At 40.6% G+C, this 27,823-nt stretch overlaps 1 protein-coding gene across 5 annotated transcripts in view; it reads right to left on the bottom strand.

Annotated features, from left to right (window-relative positions):
- ENOX1 (ecto-NOX disulfide-thiol exchanger 1) overlaps positions 1-27,823 on the bottom strand; it is a 360,949-nt gene that overhangs the window by 249,726 nt on the left and 83,400 nt on the right. Inside the window, exon 1 of one of the 5 annotated variants that reach the window (XM_059466705.1) lies at positions 21,231-21,355. The exons of the other annotated variants lie outside the window; for them this stretch is intronic. The gene's annotated coding sequence lies outside the window, so the exon portion shown is untranslated. Of the gene's footprint in view, positions 1-21,230; positions 21,356-27,823 lie in introns of those variants that run through there. 5 annotated transcript variants of the gene reach the window in all.

Here is a 27,823-nt window from a genome sequence, read left to right as displayed (position 1 = left end):
GAATCAAAGCAAACCTGTCTTTTCACACCTCCTGGAAGTGTTATTCCAAGTCAAAATACAAGTCATAGCCTGAGATCAGTTTTCAATCACGACAACCATGACGCCGTGATAATAAGGGATGGTGACACACAAGACACTAAAGCTTCCTGTGACACTCCCCCCTGGAATCCACGCTCATTATTGTAAGGATAATTATCTGGGTATCCCTGAGACCAATTTTGCACTTTTTGTATAAAGATGACCTCTTGCATAAGACATGAAATTTAAAATCATCTCCTTCACGGATATCATTGAGTCATTCCATTACCTCTGGGACAGATATGAATTATGCATTCTTCGATTCTCTTTAAAATTTAGATGCATAAGGGGGCACAGAAAAATCTAAATGGTACTAAAAATATAAAGCATTCAAGAAAGAAACAATAACTTGCATGCTACTAAGTGCTGCAGTGCTCTGAAGGCTCCCTGACTGGTCAAGAAAAGCACATAAAGCACTGAAAGGCAACAGCAGGCCTCCATGCTAATGGCTGCTAGTGACAAGGGCTCACTGAATGTCACTGCTTCACATACTGTGTACTGCTCATTTCTTTTATCTGTGTGACCTCTCTTTTGAAATGACTGATGAAACTCGCCTGAATTAGCATCTTTGCTTCTGGGCATTTGCCACCTAGAAGGCATTTAGCAAAATCTCTACTAAATACAAATATAAAGCATGGGGGAAAAAAGATCATAATCTTAACAAAAAAATAATCACTAAATCACTATGTCTGTTAAAGAATAGTCTGTGTGTAATGCAAAAGGGCTACTTCTCTGAAGCCTCCTTGTTAGGTTATTTTTCTACCTTGACACCCTTTAGGAGTACTGGTTTGTCACAATACATGCATTCACATTGCATACTTGGCTAACATTTTCATAATTGGTGTGAATAAAAAGAAATAGCTGTTACTGCAAGAAAAAAAAAAAAATGCCTCTGTTCTGATGCCCTGCTGCTATGATGACCTATTTCACACTAGCATCTGCTCTCTTCTCATGAACCACTCCAGATGTAAGCTGGCAAAACAGCACTGCAAGTATGTTACCCAGATGTCCACCGAGTGCTGCAGATGTTTTCTTCCATGCTTCACATTTAATGTGTGCCTGATTAATTTTTTCATTATTATCTCAGCTACTTCACCCACAGAATTTCCTACAAAGTTTGCAGAATCCAGGATCTAATTTGCAGCCACAAGGAGCAGCTCCCTTTGTGTAAACAGGTTCATTAATGTCTGAAATAACCAGTCAACAGAGCCTTGGTCTGAATTGCCAAAAGAAATGCAAACTTCAGTAATCTATTATGTCTTGATAATATCTGCCTGAGGATTTAACACAATGTTCATTTCAATTCAAAATTACAGATGTTTGCAATATTCAGATGCATCAGTCTGACCAAAAATATTATGACCGTTCTCTGCCTCAAGCCCTTGACCTGAATGAGGTTAGTGACAGGGATATGAATGACTTGAGTGGAAAATGAAACACAAAAGTAGTTTTATCATGAGGAACAATATTTCTTCTGTCACTAAACCATTTTTTCCCCCTCAAAATTACAGAGTAGACTGCAAATCTTCAAGGCTAGCAGTCACGACAACAGTCTAAGTGCCATTTAAAAGAATAATAATTTATGAGATGCCTTGGTAGAATAGAAAAGGTCACAGAGTAAACTCCCCAGGGAGGACAGGATGACAAAGGTTACAAAGATGACTAAAGGCTCGCCTACAGAAAGGAATTTTCTTGGAAGGAAGATGTTTTCTTGCAACAGCTTCATCCTACCTAACGCAGTTCCTCATCCAAATGAGCAGTTCACCTTTAAGTTAGCTAAAAGGCATTGCTTGCAAAATGTGCTTCTGAAATTTGTAGATTAGCAGCTTGGCCTTGTACTCACTGAAGTCCCACTGAAGTGCTGGTAGAAGGAGGACACTGTGGGTCTGTCCCACAGGGCACAAGGGGGATGCCTTGGTGTGATCCCACATGGGACATCAAGCTTGACAAAATCTCTGGAGTCCTTGCAATACAGTCCCCAAATAAATCCTACTTTTGTGGCAACCAAAGTACCATCTACAGATCTCCAACAGGCCACCACAGACTGGCACAATTTGTCTCAGAAGCAGTGTGAGGAGTTGGTAGGTAAGGAGATTAAGACACACAGTTGACACACTGCTCCTGCACAGTTGTAAATATGCACACAAGCCATCACTCTACCAAGCAGTTTGGGCAGCTTTTCCTTGCCACAGCTATAGCATTCCCCTTCCTCAGATGCTGCAAGTACAGAAAAAAAAGGCAAGCATGAAGAAAAGCAGGAACAGCGCTTTTTGGCACAGCTCCACTTTCTGCCAAAACATCTCTGGGCTCATAAAATACACATGAACTGGTGGGAGAAGCTGATGCTGCAAACCTGGGAGTAACCAGCGGTGTCTACAAAACATCAGAGTGATAAAAAATAGGTTAACCTGAAGCCAGCATGCAACAAAAGACAGCTCATCTCTTCAGAAATGTGTGGCCATAAACATTTCGAAAACTGACAGTTTCCAACTGCTCACGATCAGCTGTGGGAAGTTTCTGCAGCTGAATCAATGGCTGGCACTTATGGAGGGGCCTGGCACAGCTCTGAAGGGCACAGATGTAACAGGTGCTGGTAAAGAAGAGGTTATTGACTGCTTTGAGTATAAGAGAATATATCTAATTTCTCTAGGATAACTATGAGAGCCCTTCTTGCTGGTATCTGACCTCCATGCCAGGCATCCCAGTCTATAAAGAGGTACCTGAGAAGCAAATAATCATTGAGTCAAATTATCTAAGGAGTGTTTGAGGATGCTTACCCATTTTCTATGCTAAAATCAGGCAATTTTCTAAAGGGGGCGAATGCCACAGACATTCAGAGGATCTTCAATCCCTTGCTCCAGCAGTCCCTGGTCCATCACAACAGACCACAAAGCCTTTGGCTGGCTGTTCAGATCACAGAACATTTTCACAGACCCATAACTGCACGCTGATGACAGCAGAGTATGCCTTTGGGAGAGGGAAGGGCAAAAGGCAAGTGGAAGGTGGGATGCAGCTGAGCAAGACTTCAATTGAAACATCATCTTTTATCCTGCACATCACGTGCAGGAAGGAGGGAATGTCACAGACACGTTGCAAATACATCAAAGAGCTCAGGCAATTCCCACTCCTGAGTGACAAATCCACTGGGCATGCTGCCAGGCAGCCCTCCTGAACCTGTCCAAGGAGGGGAACCAGCACTTCCACCCCAAGATTTGCCTCATGCTTAGAGACGCTTACTCTGGTGCAGAAGCTCGCCCTCAGTGCCGAGCCTTGGTGGGCTTTGTGTGAGGGGTTTTATACTCTCCTGCGTTGGTTTTGTATGCCTTGTCTTCCTTTATTAATTTTAAACAGAATGGAGAGATGTAAATTCACCATTGGGGATATGTCAGTGTTTGCTCAACATGCTCTATATACCTTTATTAATTTTGTATTGAGTGGTGGATGTGATTTCACTCTGAGGGGAAATCAGGGGTAGCAAAAGGTCTTTCCCACAGCAGGGCAGCAGTGGGGAAGGGGAGATAATTTCTCTGTGGGTTTATTTTGAGTGATTTATGTGCTTCCATGGGTTTCTAAAGCTGAAGAATTTTGAGCTTTCATGAACAGGCATTTTCAGTGCCATGACCCACTGGTCTAAAGATGTTTATTAGCTTAATGTAGCATTTGTTATTCAAGTCTTACTACTTAGAGTACATTTTAAAAGCAGCAGATGATGCCTTCTTATAGTGCAAGAACAGTATGTAAAGAGGGAAATTTAAAAGATTTCAAAATTGAGACCTATTTCCAAATAAGACTTATTCTTTAATGGTACAAATGCATAAACAGCATATGAACTGCAAAACGGTTGTTATTTTTCACCTCACACAAGGTTTAACTCTTGGCCATAAAGTTTAATTCTTGGCTCACTGCAAAAATTGCCTGTATCTGTGAGAACGGCTTGGCAGCCTGTCATTTCCAACAGTGCAATTCCCAGCCCCCAAACAAGCCAACACTTGGCTTGGAGCATGCAGGGATACTCAATGCCCTGGACTGATGGAAATGTTGTGAAGTTACTTACTTGTAGACAACTCTTTGCTATCAACTTCCAATTCACACAGTATGGTTGCACTCCAGCATATCCCTTTGTTTAGACTCTTTCTCCCAGGATATCTCAATTCACCAGTATCACAACAATGAAGGGGATGTTTCCTTTTCTGTCTGTCCTACTTGCTTTAAAAGAAAAAGTTTTCAGAGAGGAAAAAAAAAAAAAAAAAAAAAAAGAAACAACAAACCAACAACCCCTCATGCCTCCTTTAGTTTCCAGAGGTTCCTAGGTTGCATCTTCTCCATACTCAGCTTTGCAAAATGCAATAAATAATGAACAGCCGTGTCCTGAAGGATCTGGCCATTTCATAAATGACAGTCAAAAAGCACAGAAGCAACGGGTGCTGTTTACTGTTCAGTTCTTCACTGCAACAAATTTCATCCTCACTTCATCATGTATTTTCTCACTCACATTTCTGCAATGCAGGTACAGAGGCTGCTCCACTTTTTTAACCCTCTGAGCATGACAGGTGTCTTTTCCTCTGCTGACTATCTGAGCACAAAGTCTGTGACTTTGTACCTCATCTCCAGCTCCACCAGCACCCAAAGAGTGAAACACAGCCTCATGTTTACTGCACAGGGCAATTCAGGTGGTGATTCCTCTGTACTGTGGAGGTCTCTGTGACTCCTCAGGCCAGGGACCTGTTGTGGGAAGGTGGCCATGGTGTGAAGCTATCAGTGTGCAGCAATTTGGGGAACATTTGCTGTGTAAGGAAGATGAATATTCTCATGTAAAGTCTAAAGCTTCTGTTTGCCCTTCCCAAGGCAGCTGTGACATGGAGAAAAGCTGACCAGACAGCAAAAGACCTGTTTCACTGATCAGAAGATGCCACAGCAAAATTTATACTTCCAAAGACTTACTAGGATTTATGCTCCTGAGACAATGCCTTACTGAGACTGCTTCTCTAACAAACTTCAAATGGTGAACTGAATTAATTATTTGCTTGAGCAAAACATACTACATGCTTGAAAACTGAATTAAAGACTAGCTGGCTCTCCCTGAACATGTACAAGTGATTCTTTTCCTAAACTGGTGCAGGTGGCACACAAACTCCTTGTGTGACTGACAGCAAGGGCAGAAAGTTTCTGCACCGAGAAGCACAGTTCCCATTTTGAGCACCAGAAAGAGCAGAACTGCTTTGTTTGAAAAATGAGCGATGGAAACAGGAGAGAAAGGGAATAGAGGAGTGCAGCTGGCTGTCATGGGCTCTCTAGGTCAGCACTTTTATACCTGCTGAACACAGCTGGATTTTGAACATGTGGGAGGGAAAGAGGAAGGGCAGGATTTGAAAACTGGCTCACATCCATCCAAGATGATACCATGCAATCCAGAGAAAAAGTAATAAATACCAGGTACATGTCACAGCACACAATGCTAACAGCCTTTAATAAAGGCTAATGCAATGATACTCACCAGCCTCCTTGCTGTGCTGCCAGCAGCCTGGGTGTTACCAAGGACTGAAGGCAGGCAGGCAGTGAGGCAGGGAGCAAAGGAAGACAGGCAGCCCTGCCTGACTGTGAGCCTCTTGTTCAGGATCCTGCTTACTGACCTCATGTAGGAGTACAGGAGTCGCCAGCGCTCCACATCATTTGCCTGTTAGCTGTGTCCTCACCCTGGTTTCAGCTAGGACAGGGTTAATTTTCTTCCTAGTAGCTGGTACAGTGCTGTGTTTTGGATGTAGTATGAGAATAAGGCTGATAACACACTGATGTTTTAATTGCTGCTAAGTAGTGCTTACACTGAGTCAAGAACTGCTCACATTCCCATACTCTGCCAATCAAGGAGTTGAGAGAGAGTATGGCCAGGACAGATAACCCCAGCTGATCAATGGCATGTTTCATACTATAGAAGATCATGCTCAGAAATGGCCAGGGCATTTGCTCATTTCATGCTGAGCAACTGTGTTGTGTACCACTGTTTTTCTTGGGGTTTATTTCTCTCCTTTTTTCATTACTCAATAACTACTATTATCATCATTAGCAGCATTATTATTGTTATTGTTAATATTAAATTTTATCTTACTTCATTTATTAAACTGCTCTTAAGTCACAACTTTTATTTTTTCCCAATTCTCCTCCCCACAGGGAGGGGTGTTGGGGGATGGGGTGAGTGGGTGGCTGCATGGTATTTAGTTGCTGGCTGGGATTAAACCACAGCAGTTCTGGACAAGCTGCAGGTCAGCAGTGATATTCTGTGCCTAGTTCCTTTCCAAGTCCTCCAAAAATAGAAGAGGGAATGATGTCTTAAGTTTTAGCTGTCATATTTTTCAGATTTTGTACTGCATTTGTATATAATTCTGAACTTCATATAAAGTGTTAGCAAGTTCTCTTCACAGTTTACTTAGACAAAACAATCCTTTTCTAGCCCGAGGACCAAGGACGCCACTGCAGCTTCAGGCCCAAGAAGCGTAAACAAAAGCAAATTGAGGAGAGAAATCTGGGAGGATGGGACTTCAAGGCATCAGAACTGGCTAGAGTTACTGTCACTGTCCTTCACCTTCCTGCAGCTGCCTTGCTCTCCTCTTTTTCAGTGGAACTGTTTATAAAACTTTGGATGAAAATTGCATTCAGTCATTGCCTCTCTTCACCCTGGAGAAGAGAAGGCTCAGGGGACCTCATCACAGTATTCCAGTACTTAAAAGGGCAGCTGCAAAGAGAATGGAGGCTTTCTCTTTACAAGGAGACATAGGGAAAAGACAAAGGGCAAGGGATGAAAGTTGTACCAAGAGAGGTTTCAGCTCAATATGAAAAATAAACTTTTACCCTGGGAACAGTCAACCACTGGAACAACCTCCTAAGGCATGTGGTAGAATTTCTGTCTAGAGCTTTTTCAGATGCAATTCCACATGGTGCTAGATAATCTCATCTAGACTTCTTTTCCCACAAAATGTTGGACAGATGATCTTTCAAGGTCTCTTCCAATCTGGGCTGTTCTATGATTCTGTAACTAGCTATCCCCCAAATCCTCTTTCTCTGGAGACTGATTCCCAGAGCTTCCCATCCAGACCTTCAAAGCTGCCTGTATCATCTGCTCTTTCTCTCTGAGGTTAAGGTTGTCACAGAATAATTTATATTGGAAGGGACCACTGAGGGTCCTCTTGTGCTTAAAAGAGATTGCTCAGAGTCTTCTCCAGTCAAGTTTTTTACAGCTTTGAGGTTGGAGATTTCACAGCCTCTCTGGACAATTTGTGTTAGTCTTTGATCACACCTATGGTGACTTTTTCCCCTCCAAATATATACAGTCAGGATTTCAAATGTTCCAAATTGTGTCTGTTCTTTTTCTTATCATCATGCACCTTTGAAAAGAGTCTGACTTATGCATCCCCTCCCATTAGGTAGTCTTAGACAGCAATAAGATTCCCCAATGACCTTCCCTTGATCTGAACAGTCCCAGATCTCTCCACTCCTCATATATCTTCTGCTCCAGCTCACTGTACATCTTGGTGGTCCTCCAGGGGCCTTGCTTCAGTCTACCTATGCCTTTCTTCTACTGGGGACCCCAAAATCAGATACAGTACTTCAGGTGTGGGCTCACATGTGCTGAATTAAGGACAATTACGACTTCCAACCAAGCTAGGTACAGCTAAAAGTATCCAGGGGTCAGCAGAGCACAGAACTAGAACAAAACGCCCTACAAATATGTGCCCAAATGTGAGCAAAATACACAGAATATTACTATGACTGGAGTAGCACTGAAAGAGAGATTAAAGTCAGCCACTCAAGCCCAGAGCAGTAGCAGGCTCACAGGTAAAGCAGCCCAGCCATTTGGGAGAGACTGGACAGATATGAGGGGAGAAAGGTAGGGAACACCATAATATTTCAGAGCACATAACCACTTAAATCAAAGCAGCTAAATTACTGCAGATCTTAGCAGGAATAAAAACAGCAGTAATTTCTCCATTATATTATAATGGATAACTGTATCATGCAAACACATATTTTCTTATTATCAGTGTAGCATGATTAGACACTGTACAGCACCATCATGAAAAGATGATAAAATGGGCCAAAAGTGATATTAACCAATTGACCATGGAGGCATTTCTGGAACACAGAATATACACACGAAAATTGCAATTCATACAATCTTTGTGAAGAGATTACATATCTGCATCTGCTATCCAAACCAATGATATCCTGAAAAATTAAATAAAAAAAGAAAAAAAATTGCTTGGCAAAGTTTCATCTCTAATACACAATACCAAAACTTCCATACACCTTGAAATGAGACCACTAATAACAAGAGGGAAAAAATCTCCTTCCTAAGAGATACCAGAAAGAAAACATACACACACGGGGGGAGGAAAAATAGTGATTTGTCTACCACCTTTGTGAGTAACTCCCTCAGGGAAGAGTCATTTTGGCATTAGGACCATGAGACATGGTAGCAGTAGTGAGTATAGAGAAAACAACAGCCTGGAGGGAAACGCTTTCATCAGGCCTGCAAATGTTGTCTGTACTAAGGAAAAAGGAACTTTGCATTGCCATGGGGGATTTTTTGGCAGCAACAGCAGCACAAATTGAGTCCCTATGAAGAGCTGATCATAAGGAACAATCAAAAGCAAAACTCTGTTATCTTCTTACTTTGTTATTGGAGGGAAAGAAAAGAAACGAAGGAGACTTATGCTAGGAATAGTCCTCAAAGCACTGGAGCAAAGTTCTGGTCAGTTCAATGATTTGGAAATCTGCTCATGAAAGTCTGGTTAACATTTAAGGAATTACTCAGATGAGTAACTGCCTGTCATGGACACTTTTCTGCCAACACAGATTTCCTATGTGGACAAGACTTTCCCCAAATCCCTTCCAGTGATCAGAAGCATTGTCCACTCCTTCTATTTTCCTGGAAGGAAGGCAGTAAAAATGTCAAAAGTTACTGAGTTATACAAACTTACTCTTCTGTCTTTTTTTTTTTTTTTTTTTTTTTAAACTTTGCCCTCTGTCAAAAGAGGCATATTCTGATTTCTTTTGTTACTGGCTTGTTACAAAGAGTTACTTGCAATAAAGTCTTATCCTTGACCCAGCAAAATTCATGTAGGTTTATGCAAAGCAGAAAATGGTCTTTTGGACTGAAATGCCTCCTCTAAAACCAGAGTCCATGACTCTAGACACAAAATACTTCTAGCAAGGGCAGAAGCACTTGCCGTGTTTGTATTTATTTTAAGTAATGTGATGATAATAGGGCCACACAGTGATTTTTTGTGGTTGGGAGAGGTTAGCAGCAGAACTGAGGTTGAAAACTGCTGTCTTAAACTACTCAGAGCAAAGCCACAATATGGAAATACATTCTTTTTTGGACTACAGACTAAGAGGAATGAGTAGTACTGGTGGGGGTTCCACAAGCCTATTTCTGGCTAGAAAAACTGCCGTGATGGCCAGCTCCTTGCTGGCCTCCACCTTCACTCACAGTCCTGTGTCACGTAATTAAGCCTGGAGGGGATATAGTGTGTCTCATCATGCCCACATGAACACACAAAAAGGGTCTGCTTGAGCAGAGTGGAGGATTTCTGGATTTCTATCAGCAGGAATCAGTGAGTACACCTGAGGGATTCTGTGGCACCACATCATTGCAGTAACGAGCAGGCAGATGCCCTTGACAGAGGGAAAGGTCATTATTTTCTGCATAGTTTTCCTACCCACATCACCAGCAAGCTCACTTCCAGTTTGGCAAGCTGCTCTTTAAGCAGAAATCAGCCTGACAGAGACTTTAAGAAATGAAAGTATAATTAGGATCTGTTATATTTGGGATGTGTCTTTGCCATGTTACCGCTGACTTTGGAGCGTGCAATTACTGGCAGAAAGCTTTTAGCAAAGAAAGATTTGAATGAAATAAAAATAAACAACTCCTCCAAAAAACAGCAATTGTGTATCAGGGTGTGTCATCCAAGGGAGAATCTTAATGGCATCCTTTCACATCCCTAAAGCCCTGCACATGGAAAGATTCTGCTGAACTAGCCTGTGTCCACTAAACACCAAAGAGCAGAATAATTCTGCATTGGAATAAATTCTTCAAGCACTTCTTCTTGAAATAATACTAAAATTGCAAAGTGTCTGCACTCCAACCACTACAGCCACATAAAGTAAGGTTGTTTGGAGCAAAACAGGTTCTTCCTGTGCCTGCAAGAGACTTGTACATACATTTGCAACATGCCCATTGCTGAAGTATCTGTGTCATGAACTGATAAAGGAAATACTAATAGAAAAATGGAAAAGCTGCATGCACAGGCAGCTCTTACACTAAAAACTAAGTACAAACAGAGGTCACCTCTGGAAAAGACGGAGATAGGGCCTCCAGTAGCCTAATCCTAACAGCCATACTCTCAAAAGAACAGCAGCCCTTTGCGCACATGAACTTGTGGGTTTGCAAGTACACATGCATATTAAAAAATCATAAAAGCAAGACATCAGTGAGGGATGAAATCTCTCATGAAGCATTTCCAAGACCAAGGACAGACTGCATGTATGGCAGCATACAATGTATTTTGCACCCTACAAGCACAAGTGGGGCTGTTCTCTGAAATACAAGTTTCTACTTTTGTAAATGCTCTTCAGTTAGACTGAAACATTGCAATTCAGATTTTTAAGCTTTCAAACACAAAAACTGTAAAAAATTTAGAAAGGGATTTTAATGGGGTGAAACAGGGTCAAAAAGGAAGCCTGAGCCCATTTTGAGAACTGGTTCAGAAAAGAAACCCTTACACATAATTTGACTACAAGTTTGCAAAGACAATTCTCCAGATTTCTGCAAGGTCATTTCAGGTAAAGGTTTGAAAAGCACACTGTTTCTTTAGATATACGGGTGTATATCCAGCAGGAATTAGAACAGCAAGAAAATCTGTTTTGTTCTGTCTGCCTGGAATCTGTCACCTTTTAAATCAACTTCTTAAAAGCACTAGTTTCCATCTGCCAACAGCACCACAGTGTGTGTGTGTGTGTGTGTGTGTGTATGTATATATATATATATATATATATATATATATATATATATATATATATATATATATATATATATAGTGCTTTCAGTGCAGAAGAGGATATCGAGTCCCTCAGAAATCCCATGCTGTTATGTTTAGGACATATTTTGATGATATTTCCTACAAGTTTCCCAGTGATGGCTGTGTCAGCAAGCTCTGGCACAGAATAGCAGCCAGCTGGGTGTGGACTAGACAGCATGTGGACAGGAGTCAGGCTGAGGACAGCACTGGAGCCAGAACGGTTGTATCTGTACTGGAAATAAGGCTCTCATTTCTAAAGCATTTGCAGGATACACCCCCTCTAGGAAAAAAAAATAAAAAGAAACCAAAAAAGAAACACTTGATTTTAAATTACAGTCTTTAAATGTACATTACTTAGAATTACGTTTTAAGAGGATTTATGACTAAGATGGGGGAAAAAAAGGCTTCTATATTATTAGCTGCAATTTTGAGGAGGATATCACAGAAATTATGTTTAAAGGTCTGGTCCTGGCAGTTCACATACATGTAAATTGTTCTGTACAGCTCAGTAGCACCCACTTGCTAGACAGAGAAAGGTCTGCAGGTTTGAACTGGTTGCATTATTGTTGGCATAAATTTACTCAAATTAGTCAGAGAGCTGGAAATGTCCTGCTTCAAAAAAATCCCAGGAACAAGTTAATAGTTAATATATATTTTTCAGGGCAGCTTGGAAAATCTTATGAAAAAATGTTTTTAAAAATCTTTTTCTCCACTGAACAGCTCAGAGAAGTATGTCCCTGACAAAGGCCCGTAAGGGGCAAAAACACTGGTTATTTGTTCTCTTTTGCTCTTTACAAATGAAGCAAACTACAGTTAATATATTATGCATGTCTTTCAGCATATTTTTATTTAGCCTGCTGTGCCTTGGGAACTTTCACTTTGTTTTGTTTTGCCTTGGGAACTTTGATTTGATTTTGTTTTTCTGGTTAATAATAAAAGTGAAGTATTAGGGCAGGATGTCAACCAATCTAGAGCACGTGAGATTTGTTTAAGTTCCAATGAAACAGCCTCCCAACGTCTCTTTTCCAGTCCCTTATCTTATCAGCCACCAAACCACTCTCCACAAGCTGGCTTGTCAGAAGAACAACATGGGCCAGTTGCTATTAGTAATTTCATTTCCCGTTAACAGGATCTGTTGTTTCACCCGCAAGAATAAGACAGACTTTTCCAGTAAAACACTGTAGGGTCTCAGTCCTGCACAGGTTGGGTACAGAGTCCAATCTGTGCCTTATACTATTTGAATTCCCATTAAGGTTGTATTAAAATGGATAAGCAAAAGATATTCTTCAGTGGCAAGGAATTTACTCCTACTGCAGAACTGAAAGGGGGAAAGTGAACATCAAAGCCTGTGGGAGAAAGAAGGGGGAGAGAGGACAATTGCCAGATTATACAGTCACTACATTCATTACTCATTAGTACTTTTTAATTTTATTTGGGGATGGGGGGGGATCTCTCTTAATGGCTCTCTCTCTCAGCATATGGGAAAGCTGAGAAGCAAGAATGGACTAAGGAAAGCAGGACCAAAGAGATGGGAATGAAGGTTGAAGGGTTTTGATGGGGCTGAAAATCATGTTCTGGGTAAATAACCAACAGAGTGAGGCAGAGTGGAAAAAGAAAAGTTAGAAATTATCTGCAAGGGCAGGGTTCAGAAATGAATGGTCGCACAGCAGCACTGAGGGGTAAGCAGGCTCTCCCCCAGCTGCATTTGTCTCTAGCCTGCCCTACCCCACCAGCTGGAGGGCAGCACCTATACACCACTGCTACAATAAACTGGTATTCGTGGGTGGCTAATTTTCCCCTTCCTTTGCTTCCAAAAGGATATCCTCATTCAGTCCCTAACTTTTGTAAAACCCTTTTCCAGCCTGGGGCAAAGCATGATTACAGGGACAGACTCCTGGAGGGTCACTATTTATTTTCTGAAGGAAACACAAAAATTGTCAGTCTGTTTGTGTACGTCTAGACAGCAACATACAAATGTGCTGCCCTCCTCCTAAAAAAGTCGCAAGACAATTTGGAATGAACCAGCTCAGTTTCTTGCCTCTTCAACGGCTTCAAGCATGTTGGTCCCATGCAGCAGAACAAGTTATTCTGAAACTCTCAGTGGAGAAACTGCCCCAGTCCTTCAAAGGTGGTGGAAGATGGCTTCAGGATGTCATCCTCCCCTTTCCTCTTATTTGAGGACCAAATCAGTGGAATTCCTCTACTGTGGACAGCATCCAGGGGAGGAAATAATCTGTTTGCCACAAGAAATTTGAAGTATCTCATCTATGTAACCCAATTACAACCAAGTTTTCCTCCTTCCTACCACTGAGTCTCTTTTTGTAGTGGTGATTTTTGATTTTTTTTCATGAGGTTTTTTGCCATTTATATATTTGTAATTATTTACATATATATATGTGTACCCTGGATCAGGTGGGACAGTGAAAACATGCAAATTAAGGTCTGACGAGAAGCTCCTCAGATGCAAGCTGAAGGCACTGCCTGTCTGTCCAGGTGAAGAAGGGAATTGTCTCACAATTAAGTTGTCTAGTTCTGCCAGGTCCCCCTCCGCCCTGCACTCTCCTGAGTTGTACTTAGTTGTGCAGTTCTACTCTTACCATGAGGCAGCCCCCAGACACAGGTAAAATATCTGGGTATCTGGGATAGGCTTGAAACAAGCAAGAATTTTCCTGGCTCACAACCTGGGAATGAGCTGAAAAGGGCTGGGAAGATAGTTCCATAACCCTCAGTGGCGATTCCCACTGGCATCTTGGTATCCCTCCTTTGATAACACTTCCCAGGGTATTTCATATGGCTCCTATAAGATCCACAGGAAATTTAAAAGACATTTGCTAAAGATGGACTGAAATACAAGCTGCTGAAGTGCCTTTTTGGTGACGTTACTTGCTCTTGGGCCTGAGAGCTCTTGTCAGCAAGGACTGTAAATGCTGACAGCTGAGATCAGACTGGTAAAGCCAGGACTGAAAGACAGCTGGCACAATTGCTCAGGTTAACCCCAGGCTGCCCACTATGATGCATATCTTCAAGTGAAGATTGAGACTGTAAAGCACAGAGCAGCCAGAAAAAAAAAAAAAAAAAAAAAAAAAAAAAAAAAAAAAAAAAAAAAAAAAAAAAAGGAGTCTCTGAGAGAATCTCTGAGAGAAAAAGGCACCATTTGGTTGGCCATGAAAAAGTTTCTTTTGGCTGCTTTAGCCCTAAAACATAAGCATATTGAGACCAGAAAATATAAACTGTCTGACCAACAGCCCTGAAGATGACAGCCCTGAAGGGTGTATCAGGGCTCAGCTCAGCATTACCTCTGAAAACTACTGCTTTATCTCTGAAAACTACTGCTTCTGCAGTCATTGCTGCACCAAAGCATGGGACAATCCTGCTAAGAGCTGAGTCACCAAAACCTGATTTTTTGCTTTGTGGTGTTGGCTGCAAAATTAAAAATCTCTGGATGTTTTCCTGCCACTTCTCCTTCATTAAAGACAGATTATTTTTAACAAAGAAAAGTATGGTGTAATCAGTATTAGATTACTCATCTGGCCAAAAACCTATGTCCACGTTCAGATAGGAGAGTTACTCTTTTGCCTCAGCTTCACCTGTAACTTAAAAGAGGTTGTTCAAGGAAACAACCACCCCTTTTCCCTTCCTCTGCCTAACCTAGTGTGTGGCGTCTGAAGGATTCCCTCTCCCCTTTGATGCTAGTTGGAATTCCTTCTCATCAGTCCCTCTGTACAGGCTTTTGGAAGTGTTACCTCCACCACACCCACAGGAAGCTTGCCCCAGAGCTAAGGAGGCATGAGACACATCACCCACCTCAGTGTTTGTTACACAGCCCCAGCATAAGCCCTCCTAACTCCAAATGAGCAGCCACCAGGGCGACAGGGTGCAGTGGCTTAACTTGGGCCCTGAAAGCTGCCTATTTGCATCAGTGTACCACTGCACCTGATACCATTAGATCTGTCTCCTAATAACAAGCTTAATGAGGCTAGAAATGGCATCACTGGAGTGTCACACCCTGCCACAGAGACACTATTTGACACTATTTGAAAACAATCAGTGCAGTTGTGACTCCTCTTTACTCTGCTGCTATGCTTGGGAGGCAGAAGCCCCAGGGTGAGGCCAGAATTAACTGCTCTGGTTCTGCCATTCTTCCAGCTCCTCCCTTAACGCTCAATGAGTAGTTGGTTTCCTTAGTAGAATAAAACCCAATCAAGTCCTTCCAGGCTGAAAAGGAGAACAGAAAACCTCTACAAGGAGAACAGAAAACCTTGCTAGAAAGTGATACTCCATAAAACACTTCCATCAGCTTTAACTTCATGCACTCAATACTTCTCATCATCCTCTTTTCAAGCAAGTAACAGAGCCATCACACACTTATGCTAATAAAGCAAATGTAATATCCTCTTCCTCCCTGTTTTCCTTTCTCCCTGGGGTTCATATATTAAAAAAGGGATTCTCTAAATGATGTTTAGAAAAGCTTCCAACTATTTATTTGCTTTCCTTTATCACTGTGCTGAGGTTGCACCCAGCTGATACAGAGGTTTCGTTTTTCCAGCTGGGAATCAGACTGAGGCACAGTAGAAGCAGCAGTCAGATCCCACCGGCAAGACACAAATTTTCAAAGCTGTTGTGAGTATGAACTCATTTAAAAATCATTTAAAAGCCATTTAAATTAATTACAAAAAAAAAAAAAAAAAAAAAAAAGAGAGAGAGAGAGAAAAAAAAAAAGGAAGAAAGCTTACCTTACTAACAGCTTTAGGGCCTGTACTACATCTCATCTCTCAGGCTGGATCCCAGATGGTCAGAGCACCAAATTGCTATTTGAGTTTTAATTATTCTTGTTATTATATTCAAGGTATGTCTGGAGACAAATTATGAAGCCTCTTATGAGTGGTCAGGAAGTAGGCACACATAAAGACTATCAAAAGGCCCTGTCACACCTTGCTCTATGGCAAGGCTTGGGTCACCAAACTGTCCCATGCAGAACTGCCACGATTAGAAAAGCCACAGGCAAACACAGCATTTGGAAAGTCTTTGCCCAGCTAACATTCCTGCACCATGTTCCCTACTGGACATGCTTCTGGGATTTGGGTTTGCTTGCAACACTTTTCCAACACTAGCAGAGGTTGCCAAGCTGGCCTCCTATGGCCTTGGGTAAAGATTACTGCAGAGCTGATTTGATTTGCTGACTGGAGTCCTGGTACCATTCCACTTCACCCATACTGCATGAGTTAAGTGCAGAACGATAGCATATGGGAAGAAATGCTGATTTCCTGGCATTCCTCCATTCCCTGACCTTCATTTCACACTCAAACCCACACCAACGTTGATACCACTCATGCACCAGGCTGAGTGTCCTAACCAGCTTCAGGATGCAAGAAGCCCAGAAAAGAAAAGTCACCCCTGAGGAGAGAAACAGCAGCTTGAACTCAGGTCTGAGGCAGAGGCAAGCAAATGGGCAGACAGGCATCCACCTCAAAATCTTGTTTGGCTGCTACATTGGAGGTATTCCAGTTGCCTTTGCCATATTATTAATTCATGCCTTCTTTACACATCATTGCCTGACTTGGAGTTGCACAAAACCTAAACATATATTAAAAACACTATCATTGCATAAACAGCTCATTAAAATGGATTTTAAATGGAGACTGTAAAACTAAAATAAACAAATCTAAACCAAGGGTAGAATGCCCTTAAAATTAGAGATTTATGCTTGACTGGAGAAAACAAACGAGAGACAGTTCTCTCATTTCATCCCTCCAGATATGCCTACCCAGCTGTATATCCTGTAACAACTAAAAAGGCAGATCCAATGTGATTCCTCTGTGGGCAAACACTAATCTCCTTGCTTTCACAGACAATGGAAAATAAACTTGAGTACATGCTAGTTTGGTTAGATTATTCCAAACAGACTCTATTTTCTGTAATTCCTCAAAATAGATGCCTTTAAAGATATGTTTATGTGCTCAGCAGTTGTCCTATGCTTCATCCACCCCTTATCTGAGCTGCAAAGTGTGAGACAGAGGCTGCTCCACTTCATAAAAAAGACTGGGCTGATGATTTGCTGCAAGACTGTGCCTGTGCTAAGAAACTCTGCCCTGAGGGAGCCAATTTTTCTAACTCAGTGGGCATATATCAACAGTTTGGGTGTGAAGGGCCCTTACAGATCATCCAGTTCCAACCTCCCTGATGTGGGCAGAGACACCTTCCACTGGACCAGGTTGCTCAAAGCCCCATCCAACAGGGCCTGGAACATTTCCAGGGATGGGGCTTCCACAACTTCCCTGGGCAACCTGTTCCATTGTCTCACCACCCTCAGAGTAAAGAATTTCATCCTAGTATTTAATCTAAACCTGCCATGTTTCAGTTCAAGGTCATTACTCCTTGTCCTGTTCACATGCCCCTGTGAAAGCTCCCTCCCCAGCCCTCTTGTAGGACCCCTTTGGTTGCTGGAAGGTGCTGGAAGGTCTCTCCAGAGCCTTCTCTTTCCCAGACTGACAAACCCCAACTCTCTCTGCCTGCCTTCACCAGAGAGGTGCTCCAGTCCTCTGATCATCTTTGTGGCCCTCTTCTGGAACCACTCCAACAGGTCCATTCCCTTCTTATGCTGGGAGCCCCAGAAGTGGATACAGTGCTCAAAATTACCAAAAATCCTCTGAGATTGGGTTTTAAAGCAATTGAAGTGACCTGGATTTTACAGAAGTATTCACTTCAAAATGCATAGATGCAGAAGCATTTTGAAGTGTTCAGGATATCACAATAAGAAAAGAGATTGGCCTTATCCTCTGCCCACTAGGACTGCAAACACAGGATTTGACTTTCTGACAGTATTTTAAAAAAAAAAATTATTACTAGACTTACAGATCACAATTAACAGATAAGCAACCTAGCCAAAATAAAGATAGATCATTTAATGCAGCAAATTCAATATCACATTTAATGCTTTGGAAATCTTCCCTTCTATCTGGCTGCCAGGGTCAACATCTGCCTATTAATCTTTTTAGAACAATAAACATATCAGTTTGAGGCATCATATTATATGATTATGGGACTGGCTATCAGAAGGTATGTGGCAACAATAAAAACTCAGGAGTACTTACTGCTTAATATGCTTGAAATCCAGCACTTTGCAGCTTAATGCACTACTACTGGGAACACTAGTTACAACATCTAATTTCCAAGGGACATGAAATGTTCAAACCCAAGCAGGAAACAAAATTAACTAGTCCAAAACACAAGATTTTGAACAGTAGTTTAAAATAACAGGTTTTTCCATTATAAACAGTAATATTGAATATACAATATCCATGATTCTGAAACAAATTCCTGCATTTTGCCTTCTGTTTTCTTCCTCGTTAGCCCACTTTGGAAAGGATGCCTCACAACAGTCCTTTCTATGGTGTTTGAATAAATAAACAATTTTCAGACAACTTAATAGTGTCACAATAAGAGCTAAATTTCCCAGCATCAACAATAAGAGAAATTACCATTTGATTCCTCACATATTTTTTAAAAGTAGATTTTCACTTGGACCTTTAGCAAACCATAGTCCTTTCCACTCAAGGGTGAGACACCAAACATAATGAGAGGAGAGGGAATTTCCCAACTCTGTAGCTCTGGTGTGAATCACAAAGGAAATTTTATACTTCCTTCCAAACAGATGTCATGGCAGAAGAAGCGGTCACACCCTCTGCAGAGGGATCTTCAAATGTCTCAATGCTGACAAAAAATGTTTCAATTGAATTTTACATCCAGAATGACCCACTTCCATTTCTCATGAAACTGTTGCAGCATCCCAGCAAAGGCTGTTCAACTTTCCCCTTGCCATAAGCTTTTCAGAATTTGGAAAGGCTTGTTAGGCTAAAAGGACTTCAAAAATGACCTACCATCCCAGTGCTCTTCCCAGCAGAAATTCTTCAAACTTTTCTAAGTAAAAAGGACTGTTTTCACACTTGTGTAATGCTTTAATCTGAACTAAATGTGTCAGATAACAGAGCAGTATCTGTTACTGCACTCAGTGCTATCAGGGGGGAGCCCACCACTCTAAACATCACAAAATTTTTTTCCCAAATGGTGCCTTTTGGTTTAGTGGATTTTTCATGGAAGATCTAAACAAAACTACTCTCAGTTGGAGACTTGCTCAGAAATCTGCCACAAGTCTTCTCAAGTCCTGTAGTATTTGGATGCCACAAAACTAACACTGCTGCTGGTAAAAAAGGGAGAGATCCTATGGATGGCAGTGGTGCTGGCATGTGGTGCAGACACCAAATAACTACATTTATTTTCTGTCTTTATTTTCTTCACCTGTCGTGTGCACCCTCACACTCCAGCACAGAAGCTTATCCACTTTGGAGGTGCTTGATGTTTATAGTAATGTCTTGGCACACCATGGAAAAGCAACAATGATGGGTTAAGTGTGCTATAATGTCTACCCCAATCCCTCACAAACTTCATCCACTGTAGCTGCTGTCTTCAAAAAATCTGAGAGCTCATGCTGTAGCTCATATGTAAAAATCTCTTTAGGTTCTTTCAGTTAACAAAACAGCACTGCAAAAATTAGAATGCTTCTAGCTGCCTGCAGATATTTTAACAAAATGGAAATGAATATCCTTCAACCCACCTGCGAGTGACCCGCATTTGCTCTGTTGATAAGAGCCCATGTTTCCTGCCACTCTTGCACAGCTTGAGAAGATTTGTACCACTCCTACTGCCTGAGCTCCTCTTGAAGAAAAACACTACTCAGGCTGTATGAGCTCAAAAACATGAACCTTGAGATAAACCAATCTACCTTTAGACAGACCACATATTTGGTAGCACAATGTTAAGTGTGCTGAGCTAATTAGGAGCCGATGATTCTTCTCCGCGAGAGAAGAGCTTCTATTAAGGGAAAATCCATATTCTACCAGATCAAGGTAACTAGTATGGGAGGGAGGAACAAAACAGAACAAAAAAACTGTGAGAGCTGTAGTAGAAATTATTCAATAATTATGCTCTCCCTTTTTACAAAATCCCCAAATATCCAGCAAATCACAATCAATTCTACTTCATGTAATACATCTGCTGCATAATCTGCTGGCTAGGTCTTTGATGTTCTGAAAAACACCAGTAAGTGTCATAAATAAATCCTCTCTAGTTATTTGGCTGCACAGGTCAACTAATATTTTACACAATATCACCAGTATGAAAGCCCACCTGTTTTCTGACCTGCTGGTATAATTGGATTAAAATTACTATATTTGAATAAAACTATGCCTGCAGTGTGATGTATCACTGGGGCTTCCATCTTTCTGTTCATTCAGCTCTGCTGCACATCGTGGGGAACATTTGTCCTTTGTGACAAAGCCATGTCCACATTACAGTCTTGCATGGAAATCTTATACAAGGTCAGAAGTATTCCCTTATGTCTGGGGAATACTTTTTCTGGACAGATAGAAACCACAAAACAATATGGAGAAACATTTCACCAAGAACAAATGACTTGTTGTGGATTTGTTTCGACTGCTACTAATTATTTCCACCTTCTTTACTTCCATGGCCCAAAAAGAGGGTTTAAAATGATGTTATTAAGTTGATACATTTGTGCTCATAAGAAGGAAGTCAGAAACCACTGTTTCACATCTGCTGTTTTTCATTTTCTACTTTCCAATTCCAAGGTTTCTCACTGACTGCACAGCACACAGCCCCTCCTGCTTTCTCTTCCCTTCCTCTCAACCAAAAATAGAGAAAAAGCCAAGCCACATCAAACCACACTAAAATATATTTAACTTGTACTATATTGCAAATACTCCTTAATATTTTGAGAGTTTTATAAAAATTTCAACATTTTGTGCCTCTATTTGCTCTCTTCCAATAAGCCCCTCAAGACAATAGCTGAAACACACAGTTATTTTTTAAACAAGCCTCTGTTGCTGTTGGCAAATATTTAAGCAATGTCTTTTGCCAGATTCTTTGCCAACATGAACTGCCTGGCTCCTTCCCATGGGGTTTACAGCCTCAAAAGTGTACTCACCCAGAAATGCTGGGGAAAAATAGGGAAATTAATGTATTTGTTAAGTTAAAAAGTAAATATATGAGATCAATATAGCTTACGGTAAAGTCAGCATCCTTCAGCATGACACATTAATCCAATACGGATCATACACAGTGCTTTCAGATGAAGAAGCTACAGCATCTTGAAGTCCTAACAACTTTTATAGCATGTCCTTGAAGTGTCCTGTTCCTTTCATCTCTGCTGAGAAAATATCACAATCCCTTTACATTTTCTACCCATAATGATAGGGTGAGCAGTGCTGAGGAAAAAAAATGCAATCACAATAACAGAGGAAAAAAACCCATGATTCATAGGCATAGAAAGTAAATCACTATGAAAGCCTGCCTCGTCCTCCTCTTTATTTTGCTCATAGGTCCAACAATCTTAATGAAGCCTCCTCCACACTCACTTTATTGTCTGCTCTCATATAGAGCACAGTCTTTTCTAACCCCTTAGTTACTTTTAAAAGCTATGCTGACAGTCCTGCATGGGTTATACTGGGTGCTTGCTGAAGACCTGCTACAATTGAAAGGATCAAAGCCAAAGCATAGCACCATGCTCTGCTCTGTAATTTACCTGCCTGTATCAGGAAAAGTTGCCAGTGGAAAACTATGAATGATGATTACTCCCTCTGGGTAATCCACATCAGAAAAGGAAAGGTGCTGCTATCTAACTGCTTAACTTCCCTCTAACTTTCAACATACAAATGAAGGTTGTTAACTGCCTGCAATTTTATCTCTTTACCTGAATAAAGGTGATAAATTACCCTATTACATTTTCATATGCAAATTTGAAGCTGGATTGATGTCAGATCAAGAATCTGCTTCAGCAAGTCTGCCTTGCTACATACTTTGTCAAGGACCTTTATCTGGTAGAAGAAGCAGAGGATAAAAAGCCTTTGGGCAATGGGGAACACCCTGGAAAGGAGAACAAAGGTGCATTTGCAGTGCTGAGACATTACTGCACTGCCTTAGTCTGCTTTTCCAGGTTGGTATGAGTTGTAACAACAAAGTAATACAGATATCAGCATGACAACATCCAAAATATTTTCCTGGGATCCCTGAACAGCCAAGCTAAAGTCTTTGCCATTGCATCTTCATTGCTACCTCGAGCTCCTCAAACCAGCTGGATGTAATTGCTAGCCTGGAGAAAGCTGCCTTGAAGAGCTGAGCAGAGATTCAGAATGCTTGGAAGGGGCTTTACCACACTTTCTCTGGTGTTTTTATCCTACTCTTGGCACATTTGTTCCACCTGTTCTCCCAACCTTGCTCCATGCTATGCTTTTCTACTTTTTCCCTTGGTTTCTTTTTCCCTTTGAGGGACCCCTCTCTCTACCTCTTCTTCTACTCTTCATGCACGGCATAATGATGATGAAGATGAAACAACAGTTGCATCTGAACATCATTCAAACTCATTCCCTCCTTCACTCTATCAACAAGCCTAAAGTCCAGTTCCAGCCACTTCCCACCACTCCGAATTCTTGTTCTTCTCCTTGCAGATAAAACATTCTCCCAGACACAGTCCAAAATTCCTGAGACACTAGTATTGACTGCTGTCAATACAGACAAAACAGATCAGCAAACAAATGTCAGACACTGAAATTTAAATTACTAGCACTAATCGAGTCAGCAAGTTTTTCAGACCATAGAAGAGATAGTTCAGAGATCTCAAAAATAAGAGGTCAATATGCAAATCTAACCAAGAAACAAATTTAGGTCAAATCCTATCCCAGAATAACCATACCCATTTCCCACTGAGTCACAGTGTCTAGATGAAAAAATAACTCGAGTTTTAACCTTGTTTAATGCTCTGAATAGGGGTAATCTAATAACAACCATCAGGACCTTATTGCCTGATGTCCAAAGCAAATGGGCAGATGATTCTCTGCTAGAAACCCTGTCTTTATTCAACATCTTCTCCAGGGATGTCAAATCCCTTATGCTTATGAAAGGAATGTAAAGGAAATAGTTTGTACTAACTCAGAATATCTACAAAGTAAATGGACTCATTAAAATCCTTAACAGCTGAAGCTGAATGGCTTAAACATATTGATTTTATGCAGACCTGTGGTGGTGAAATTTCAATATAAGTTATAGTACTCATACTATTTTTTTTCTTTATTATCTTTTCCTGTTCATAGAACCATCTATTGATGATGGGCAGGCATAATTTATTAAATTTTTACTTTGAGAGTTTTATTTGAACTATATGTTTATTGTAACAAAAAAATCCCTTACTTCTGAATTTATCCAGCTGTTTTGAAAACTGGATGTGAAACTAAAAGATCAACATGGCCTTCTCTGGTGTCTTCAGACATGCTCCTGGAGAACTGAGTTTCTTTTTGTCTTTTCAATCCATTTCTTCCTGAACACCAGAAAGGAACTTGAAACAATGATTTCTTTTCCCCAATCACTACTGAAAAAAGCTCAGAAATTTCACATATTTTCCTTTCAGACCAAGAATCTTGCAACCATTCCAGGACATGCCAAGTACAGGAGTGACCTGATACAAATACACGACAGAACACTAATAACAGAGAGTTACAGTGGCAGCTTCTCAGACACTATCACTTAATGTCAACATGAATAGACTACTGTGGTAATCCTTCAGAATACTGTTATAAATTGTTTAGAGCTATTTATTTAATGAAAACCAGAATACTTTCTATGTAAACCCTGCAAAATTTCCAACAGCAATAGACAAGAAACAGATCTATTTTCTTTTAACCTGTAAAAATCAGATGCCTTAAGGTAAATAATTGCACCTCTGAGTTGTTTGGGCTATTTTTTTCACATCTTTCTGTAGTCTTGAGATTAAATGAATATCTGCTTCACACTTCCCTGCAACTACATTTCAAATAAATACTCAGTGACAATTCTTGCCAAGTCTCTCCAGACTATTAAGGATGCAGTGAGTATTTCTGCACTTCTTTGGAAGGCAAAGATATGGGCAGCACACCCATCATCACTAAGGGCTTGCATCATTGCTCTGAGCATATTTCCATCACCTCTGGAAAAGCTGTGCTTGTTTGTTGCTATTTCTTTATCTGTCAAGTCCTTGTTCCTTTCTTGGCAAGAGAAATTTTATAGCAGAAGGCTTTTGCAGACAGAATTCCTCCTAAAACTTACTTTCTACTATATTCATTTTAGCACTTTAGCCATTTTTCCTGCCATCAGCAGCAAACATGCTTTAACAATCAGCTCCTATTCACTTTGCAAAACAAGAATGTTTTCAGGAGCATGAAGCTTTGCTTAGAGTGTTACAGGCTCACCCTTTCTCAATCCTTGTTGAGATCTGCCACAATGCAACATGTCATTCCTTCCCAGCACTTCAGATTTCAACTGACAGAACACAAGTTTTTTCAAGTTTTACAAAGAATTTAGCATGACTTTTCCATTTATCTTGTTTTTATTCTCCTTATGTACAGTTAAGAAATTGTATTTCTTAGGTAGGGTGGGTCTAAGAAACCCTAGAAACCCAGCTTGCTTTCTATAACTGCTTGTAGGCAGCGGGAACGGGTGCCAGTTGCATTTGGAAGGATTGTTGTAGGCAGCAGTAGGTTCAGAGAGAATGTCATCTGCATCCAGTGAAAGCAAAGGATTCTCAGCAGGAAGAATGTTGTTTTCCCATCCTCAGAAAGACTCCAGCTCTCTGGTCTCCTTGCTGTGTAATGCTGCTCCTGCCGTTCCCGACAGCTCCAGGGCTCCTTTCACACCCCGTCCCACCCTCTTCCTTGAGATGTGGGTTCGGGATTTCATTTCAATTCACTTGTGCTCTCTTCCCTAAAGGTATCATTAAAGAACCTATGTGGGAGAAGCACTATTTAAACCCATCTAGGTTCAACAATGGCAATAAAAAATGATTGCATAGTTAAGTTCATAGAAAGCCAAGCACAAGACCTGGGCCAGTATTCTTTTAATCAAATAATTGCTATTCAGGCAACACTTTCTATGCAACAATTATTTCTTTTTAAAAGCCCCCAAAGTACTTGAATGAACTCAACCACTTGAGTGACTTTATTTAATTCCCATCATAATACTGTATTATAAATACACTGGAATATTTCTTAAGCTTTGTATATATTTTCTTTCCTAATCATACCACTAGAAAAATAATACCACACTCTGGGATAAAAGAAAAAACACTGTTATTGGGAAGAAGCTTCTTCTTTAGCTTGCCAAGCAGCCACCAGCCTTCCAAGCAGCAGAAATGGCATACAGTGGAGCTGTATACAACACAGTCAGAGGGGGTTTGGAGAGTTGCTTTGCTGTTTCCAAATGTACAATGACTGTTCTAAAACGACTGTGTTTTGCATGAGGAGGATTTGAAGGGGAGCGGGTGGCCACTAACAACAGTAAACATTGTGCTGCTATTAAGGATGGGGGGAGGAAGAGGGCAGGAGCCTGATGGCAGAATATTTTGTTTCCCTATGACTATCTCAAAGAAGCACTTGCTCCACTGCTGTGATACATCATCAGTCCACTGAAACTCTGGTGTCCAAAGGTTAACTTTTTTTAAATATTTAAATATGGTAATAACAATACAGCTAAATTGGTTTCTTGCTTTCTCTTGATGATTTCATCATCACAAAACTTTCACACTGAGTAGTGCTATGCATGAAGGGACACCAAAGACTTTTGCATTTTTACTATACAGGCAATACAGAGGAAAGAAAAAGAGAGAGAGGGGAAGGGGAAGAGGAAAAAAATTGAGGTTATTTACTTGTCTTTAACAGGCTTGGATTACTTTCCAAGTATAATGAAATCGACCATACCATGCACATGCGATGGTGTCTGTGCTTCATCAAAATATTTTTAAACAGCAGCTTCTTTAATCTATAGCATGGATTGAATTCTACTCACCGTGCAATAATTTCAGAAAGATGTTCCACAAGAAGGATGATCTCAGACTCCACAAAATACATCTTACCTGCTTCGCTCACATTTCAAATTACCCAGTCTAAATACTATCAACAAAATCAAATACATATATACAAACATATATATTTCCTTTGGGAAGAAATAATTGCAGCACTCTGGCTCTGCTCATTTAGAGGGTATTCCCTGGCCAAATCCCACTAATTATGACTCCCACCACCAAAATCCTGCCCTCACTAAAGCAAAGGACTGCAGGGCTGGAATAATTTACAAAGAAAGACAACCGTGCCGTTAGCAGGAGGTGAGCTGCATGCTCTCCCCTTCTACCAAAAAAGCCAGAGTGGTTCTTGTATTTAATTAATCTACACCTGCTGTCATTTTTCTGGGGATTGTGCCCATTTGTGCAGACTACCAAGATTACAGAATAGCACAAATGCATCCAGCAAAGTGCCCTTAACAGGCATTTGCTTGCCAAAAGAGAACTATCCATATTCTCAGTGAGAGTTAGGAGCATTTGTGGTTAAATGGGAAAACATATTAATAGCTTCCCTGTTTCTTCTCCTCTGCAGGCTAATGTACTCCAGAAAGCAGATTTTGTTTCAAAAGAGCAGGAATATGTCTGGAAGAGCTCCTTGTTAAACTACTGGCTACATACAGATAATACCATCCTGGGGACAATTTTTTCCAGCTACTTTTAATGTGAAGCAGCATTTTCAAAATATTTTTTTCAGACAGCACTTCCACATGTGAAGGGCTTGAATTTTGATGGCCCTGAAGTAACAGTAATATTGCCTTTGCTGTAGAGCCAGCTCTGCAAGATACTAAATGTCCTTGACTTTCATTATTTAAAAGTGCACCTTTCCTGGTAGGATTTTACACTAAAAATAATCCTTTTAGGAATGCAGAGGACCCAGCTGGAGTCTAAAAATAATAATAGTAGTGATGTTAATAATAATTCTAATAATGAGTAGTTTATTGAGCCTAGCAGAATTTTACCTAACAAAAGGAGATGTTCCATATCTTGGTTTTTGTAGCCCAGAACCAACTTTTCAGTTCAACTTTTGCAGGTGCTTTCCCACCAAACTATTCTATTTTAGCACATGTATCATCAGATAGAAACTGTCACACATTGATGTTAAGAGTTTGGTCAAGTGCTTGTTTGTTCATCCCAGGGCAGGAAATTCTCCTCCTTAAGCAGTGTGAGAAACTTCACATCTTTCACAAGCAGATGCCTACACTCCTTCAGAGGGAAAGCAATATGGATCAGTGGAAATGCAGATTAAGATAAATATCTAAAGAGTCAGCTAGGACAGACAGCATTTCCGGCTTACAAGCCAATGTTGGTATTTTGGAAATAACAATTATTCTACCAACTGATGCATGGTAAAGATTGGCAAATGAGGCAAGAGTTCACAATTACCTTTTCTTACATATTCAGATATGCTAATACAGCTAACTTACGTCATGTTACCTTTTAGCTTCTTGAACTGTTTTGTTACTCTTCTGTTTTTGTATGCTCCACTTGTGCATTGCATAAGTATCACTTATTCAGTGAGGAGAAGGCAGGGGAGAGTGATGAACTTCCATTAAAATGGAAAACATGAGCCCAGAATATTTCATGTTAAGCATAGAGTGAAATTTGTTTTCTGATGAAACTAAAACAGACCCTTGAACTTAAAAGTCAATGACAGGAAAAAAAAATACCATGAAGATATGATTTATAGTAGTAAAAGAAAGTTATTCAGGAGTCAATAATTTTTCAAAAGGATTAACAG

Source organism: Ammospiza nelsoni, chromosome 2, assembly GCF_027579445.1.
Source record: "Ammospiza nelsoni isolate bAmmNel1 chromosome 2, bAmmNel1.pri, whole genome shotgun sequence".
Lineage (NCBI taxonomy): Eukaryota > Metazoa > Chordata > Aves > Passeriformes > Passerellidae > Ammospiza > Ammospiza nelsoni.
This window is presented reverse-complemented; position numbering and strand designations above follow the sequence as displayed.